At 50.2% G+C, this 6,912-nt stretch overlaps 1 protein-coding gene across 1 annotated transcript in view; it reads right to left on the reverse strand.

Annotated features, from left to right (window-relative positions):
- fam160a2 (family with sequence similarity 160 member A2) overlaps positions 1 to 1,955 on the reverse strand; it is a 42,525-nt gene extending 40,570 nt beyond the window's left edge. Inside the window, exon 1 of the mRNA XM_031897435.1 lies at positions 1,843 to 1,955. The gene's annotated coding sequence lies outside the window, so the exon portion shown is untranslated. The remainder of the gene's footprint in view (positions 1 to 1,842) is intronic.
- Positions 1,956 to 6,912: the final 4,957 nt, after the last annotated feature.

Consider the following 6,912-nt stretch of genomic DNA (forward strand, 5'->3'; position numbering starts at 1 on the left):
CAGGTGCCAGTCAGTGCCCATAACCCTTTCCCTTACCAGGTGCCAGTCAGTGCCCATAACCCTTTCCCTTACCAGGTGCCAGTCAGTGCCCATAACCCTTTCCCCTACCAGTGCCAGTCAGTGCCCATAACCCTTTCCCTTACCAGGTGCCAGTCAGTCCCATAACCCTTTCCCTTACCAGGTGCCAGTCAGTGCCCATAACCCATACAGGTGCCAGTCAGTGCCCATAACCCTTTCCCTTACCAGGTGCCAGTCAGTGCCCATAACCCTTTCCCCTACCAGCTGCCAGTCAGTGCCCATAACCCTTTCCCTTACCAGGTGCCAGTCAGTGCCCATAACCCTTTCCCCTACCAGGTGCCAGTCAGTGCCCATAACCCTTTCCCTTACCAGGTGCCAGTCAGTGCCCATAACCCATACAGGTGCCAGTCAGTGGCCATAACCCATACAGGTGCCAGTCAGTGCCCATAATCCATACAGGTGCCAGTCAGTGCCCATAACCCATACAGGTGCCAGTCAGTGCCATAACCCATACAGGTGCCAGTCAGTGCCCATAACCCATACAGGTGCCAGTCAGTGCCATAACCCATACAGGTGCCAGTCAGTGCCCATAACCCATACAGGTGCCAGTCAGTGCCCATAACCCATACAGGTGCCAGTCAGTGCCATAACCCATACAGGTGCCAGTCAGTGCCATAACCCATACAGGTGCCAGTCAGTGCCCATAACCCATACAGGTGCCAGTCAGTGCCCATAACCCATACAGGTGCCAGTCAGTGCCATAACCCATACAGGTGCCAGTCAGTGCCATAACCCATACAGGTGCCAGTCAGTGCCCATAACCCATACAGGTGCCAGTCAGTGCCCATAACCCATACAGGTGCCAGTCAGTGCCCATAACCCATACAGGTGCCAGTCAGTGCCCATAACCCATACAGGTGCCAGTCAGTGCCATAACCCATACAGGTGCAGTCAGTGCCATAACCCATACAGGTGCCAGTCAGTGCCCATAACCCATACAGGTGCCAGTCAGTGCCCATAACCCATACAGGTGCCAGTCAGTGCCCATAACCCATACAGGTGCCAGTCAGTGCCCATAACCCATACAGGTGCCAGTCAGTGCCATAACCCATACAGGTGCCAGTCAGTGCCATAACCCATACAGGTGCCAGTCAGTGCCCATAACCCATACAGGTGCCAGTCAGTGCCCATAACCCATACAGGTGCCAGTCAGTGCCATAAACCCATACAAGGTGCCAGTCAGTGCCATAACCCATACAGGTGCCAGTCAGTGCCCATAACCCATACAGGTGCCAGTCAGTGCCCATAACCCATACAGGTGCCAGTCAGTGCCCATAAACCCATACAGGTGCCAGTCAGTGCCCATAACCCATACAGGTGCCAGTCAGTGCCCATAACCCATACAGGTGCCAGTCAGTGCCCATAACCCATACAGGTGCCAGTCAGTGCCATAACCCATACAGGTGCCAGTCAGTGCACCATAGGCCAGGTAACCCATACAGGTGCCAGTCAGTGCCATAACCCATACAGGTGCCAGTCAGTGCCCATAACCCATACAGGTGCCAGTCAGTGCCCATAACCCATACAGGTGCCAGTCAGTGCCCATAACCCATACAGGTGCCAGTCAGTGCCCATAACCCATACAGGTGCCAGTGGCCATATTCGGCCCCAGTGCCAGTGCCCCCAATAGCCATATTCCCCAGAGGTGCCACACGAAGGATGTGCCAGTTGTACCAAACAGCCCAATGGCACCGGGGCACATGCGGGAGAGAGTGGCACCGTGGCTACACACCTGCCCCCGATATGTACCGCCCCAGCTCTCACCTGTCCGGGCTGCGCTTCTCTCACAGGTTCAGCCCCGCCATCTTGCTCTCCCGGGTACAGGGTCTCTGCCCGTCACTCACTGCGCATGCGTAACCAAGCACCTACTGCGCAGCCTCCGGCCCTGAGGCATGCCGGGAAGTGTTGTTCCTTAGGCTTTGTCCTTAGTGCGCAGTGCATATTGGGAAATTTAGTTTCAATCTGAATTCGTTCAAGTCTGACAGAAAGAAATGAGAACTACATTTCCCAGGATCCCTCTTTTTGATTAGTCTTTAGCCTGGTGAATTCTGCCACCTACTGTGTGAGTGTGAGTATGTCTTCCACTTCGCTATAGGCTGGGAGCGATAGGGGTTACTATGGGGACGGGCAATAATGATTGGATTCGGTTTGGTTGGAGGTTACAGATATATAGAAACATTGGGGTAACAGTCACCCCGCTATAGTTCCAGGGGTACCCAGGGCACAAATAAGCACTCACCCCAAATCCCCCCCTAACTGGCCTTCAGGCTGGGCCCCCTTAGCCCATAACAAGGTTACAGATATATAGAAACATTGGGGTAACAGTCACCCCGCTATAGTTCCAGGGGTACCCAGGGCACAAATAAGCACTCACCCCAAATCCCCCCTAACTGGCCTTCAGGCTGGGCCCCCTTAGCCCATAACAAGGTTACAGATATATAGAAACATTGGGGTAACAGTCACCCCGCTATAGTTCCAGGGGTACCCAGGGCACAAATAAGCACTTACCCCAAATCCCCCCCTAACTGGGCCTTCAGGCTGGGCCCCCTTAGCCCATAACAAGGTTACAGATATATAGAAACATTGGGGTAACAGTCACCCCGCTATAGTTCCAGGGGTACCCAGGGCACAAATAAGCACTCACCCCAAATCCCCCCCTAACTGGCCTTCAGGCTGGGCCCCCTTAGCCCATAACAAGGTTACAGATATATAGAAACATTGGGGTAACAGTCACCCCGCTATAGTTCCAGGGGTACCCAGGGCACAAATAAGCACCCCAAATCCCCCCCTAACTGGCCTTCAGGCTGGGCCCCCTTAGCCATAACAAGGTTACAGATATATAGAAACATTGGGGTAACAGTCACCCCGCTATAGTTCCAGGGGTACCCAGGGCACAAATAAGCACCCCAAATCCCCCCTAACTGGCCTTCAGGTTGGGCCCCCTTAGCCCATAACAAGGTTACAGATACAGTATATAGAAACATTGGGGTAACAGTCACCCCGCTATAGTTCCAGGGGTACCCAGGGCACAAATAAGCACTCACCCCAAATCCCCCCCTAACTGGCCTTCAGGCTGGGCCCCCTTAGCCCATAACAAGGTTACAGATATATAGAAACATTGGGGTAACAGTCACCCCACTATAGTTCCAGGGGTACCCAGGGCACAAATAAGCACTCACCCCAAATCCCCCCCTAACTGGCCTTCAGGCTGGGCCCCCTTAGCCCATAACAAGGTTACAGATATATAGAAACATTGGGGTAACAGTCACCCCGCTATAGTTCCAGGGGTACCCAGGGCACAAATAAGCACTCACCCCAAATCCCCCCTAACTGGCCTTCAGGCTGGGCCCCCTTAGCCCATAACAAGGTTACAGATATATAGAAACATTGGGGTAACAGTCACCCCGCTATAGTTCCAGGGGTACCCAGGGCACAAATAAGCACTCACCCCAAATCCCCCCCTAACTGGCCTTCAGGCTGGGCCCCCTTAGCCCATAACAAGGTTACAGATATATAGAAACATTGGGGTAACAGTCACCCCGCTATAGTTCCAGGGTACCCAGGGCACAAATAAGCACTCACCCCAAATCCCCCCCTAACTGGCCTTCAGGCTGGGCCCCCTTAGCCCATAACAAGGTTACAGATATATAGAAACATTGGGGTAACAGTCACCCCGCTATAGTTCCAGGGGTACCCAGGGCACAAATAAGCACTCACCCCAAATCCCCCCTAACTGGCCTTCAGGCTGGGCCCCCTTAGCCCATAACAAGGTTACAGATATATAGAAACATTGGGGTAACAGTCACCCCGCTATAGTTCCAGGGGTACCCAGGTTTCCTGTGCTTTGTATGACTGGGGGCATTAACCCTCTGGGGGCCACTGCCAGGCTACATTCCTGGAAATTAAATTAAGGGTATGACGTTATTTTCTAGGCCCTTATTTACGATACAGCGCCCAGTGCCGTATCCAGACACAAATCCCTGTGTTTCCCCCAGAATGCAGTATAACTGCCAGTAACTCAGTAACGGGGGGCACATTCACACTCAAGCTGCAATGGGGAATGGATAGGCGCAGGGACCTTTCTGAATAGCGGCGAGATTTTTATTCATTTTAGCAATTTGCACGTTTATAGACATGGCTGTATTTCCCTGCACTAGTGCTGTTCCTTATAATATATAGTGAATAAAGTGCCCCCTATTGTAACATATAGGGATATTATAAGCCCCCGAGGGGTTCCTTATAATATACAGTGAATAAAGTACCCCCTATTGTAACATATAGGGATATTATAAGCCCCCAAGGAGTTCCTTATAATATATAGTGAATAAAGTGCCCCCTATTGTAACATATAGGGATATTATAAGCCCCCGAGGGGTTCCTTATAATATATAGTGAATAAAGTACCCCCTATTGTAACATATAGGGATATTATAAGCCCCCGAGGGGTTCCTTATAATATATAGTGAATAAAGTACCCCCTATTGTAACATATAGGGATATTATAAGCCCCCGAGGGGTTCCTTATAATATATAGTGAATAAAGTACCCCCTATTGTAACATATAGGGATATTATAAGTCCCCGAGGAGTTCCTTATAATATATAGTGAATAAAGTGCCCCCTATTGTAACATATAGGGATATTATAAGCCCCCGAGGGGTTCCTAATAATATCATACTTCCCAACATTTGAAAAACAAAAAGAGGGACAATTTTTTTGGCCACGCCCACTTTTGTGACTATGCCCCAATTAACACACCCCATTTTTTTCTAAAAATACTCCTTTTATATAGTTGAAATGGCGGGATCAGATGCAAATGTGCTATACCCTCATACTGTACTACCTAAGGAAGCTCACAGAGCCCCCCCATATACAGTACCCCCCATACACAGTACCCTTTATATACAGTACCCTTTATACACAGAGCCCCCCCATACACAGTGCCCCCCATACACAGTGCCCCCCATACACAGAGCCCCCCATACACAGAGGCCCCCAATACACAGAGCCCCCCAAACACAGTGCCCCCCCAAACACAGTGCCCCCCCATACACAGTGCCCCCCCATACACAGAGCCCCCCAAACACAGAGCCCCCCATACACAGTGCCCCCCCATACACAGTGCCCCCCAAACACAGTGCCCCCCCATACACAGAGCCCCCCATACACAGAGCCCCCCAAACACAGAGCCCCCCCATACACAGAGCCCCCAAACACAGAGCCCCCCATACACAGTGCCCCCCCCATACACAGTGCCCCCCCAAACACAGTGCCCCCCCATACACAGAGCCCCCCATACACAGAGCCCCCCAAACACAGAGCCCCCCCCATACACAGAGCCCCCCAAACACAGAGCCCCCCATACACAGTGCCCCCCCCATACACAGTGCCCCCCCAAACACAGTGCCCCCCCATACACAGAGCCCCCCAAACACAGAGCCCCCCATACACAGTGCCCCCCCATACACAGTGCCCCCCCAAACACAGTGCCCCCCCATACACAGAGCCCCCCATACACAGAGCCCCCCAAACACAGAGCCCCCCAAACACAGAGCCCCCCAAACACAGAGCCCCCATACGCGCTCCGACTCCTTCCGCTGCTTCTCTCCTGTGGCTCCTTCGCCGGCGGTCCCTGGCCCTTTTATAAGGTTGCGCCCTGTGTGTACGTGTGACGTCATTACGCACGGGCGCAACCTTATAAAAGGGCCAGGGACCGCCGGCGAAGGAGCCACAGGAGAGAAGCAGCGGAAGGAGTTGGAGCGCTCATCCCGCTGTCACGGATCCTTCTATGAATGTCCCGCATTTCTGTAATCTATTACGAAAATGCGGGACATTCAGGGAACTATCCAGGACAGCGGGATGAGCTATAGAAAGCGGGACAGTTGGGGGGTATGTAATATATAGTGAAAAAAGTACCCCCTATTGTAACATATAGGGATATTATAAGTCCCCGAGGGGTTCCTTATAATATATAGTGAATAAAGTGCCCCCTATTGTAACATATAGGGATATTATAAGCCCCCGAGGAGTTCCTTATAATATATAGTGAATAAAGTACCCCCTATTGTAACATATAGGGATATTATAAGCCCCCGAGGGGTTCCTTATAATATATAGTGAATAAAGTACCCCCTATTGTAACATATAGGGATATTATAAGCCCCCGAGGAGTTCCTTATAATATATAGTGAATAAAGTACCCCCTATTGTAACATATAGGGATATTATAAGCCCCCGAGGGGTTCCTTATAATATATAGTGAATAAAGTACCCCCTATTGTAACATATAGGGATATTATAAGCCCCCGAGGAGTTCCTTATAATATATAGTGAATAAAGTACCCCCTATTGTAACATATAGGGATATTATAAGCCCCGAGGGGTTCCTTATAATATATAGTGAATAAAGTACCCCCTATTGTAACATATAGGGATATTATAAGCCCCCGAGGAGTTCCTTATAATATATAGTGAATAAAGTACCCCCTATTGTAAAATATAAGGATATTACAAGTCTCCAAGGCGTTCTAAGACCATATAAAGGGAGGCTGAAGGCCAAGTGCTTTTATACAGGTCATGCATCTCCGAGGTGACTTGTAATATCCTCATATGTTACAACAGGGGGTACTTTATTTATTATGATATACAAGTCATGTTACAGAAATGACATCACTAAGCTCCGAATTTAACTGATGACATCACAAAGCACTGTTTTTAAGGATATAACTTACATTTTGGTCCCATAGGGAAATGACCAAATTGTATATTATATATATATATATATATATAGACTGCAAGCTCTTATGGGCAGGGCCCCAGTTTTACCTCTCGTATC

The sequence above is a fragment of the Xenopus tropicalis genome, chromosome 2 (assembly GCF_000004195.4).
Source record: "Xenopus tropicalis strain Nigerian chromosome 2, UCB_Xtro_10.0, whole genome shotgun sequence".
NCBI lineage: Eukaryota > Metazoa > Chordata > Amphibia > Anura > Pipidae > Xenopus > Xenopus tropicalis.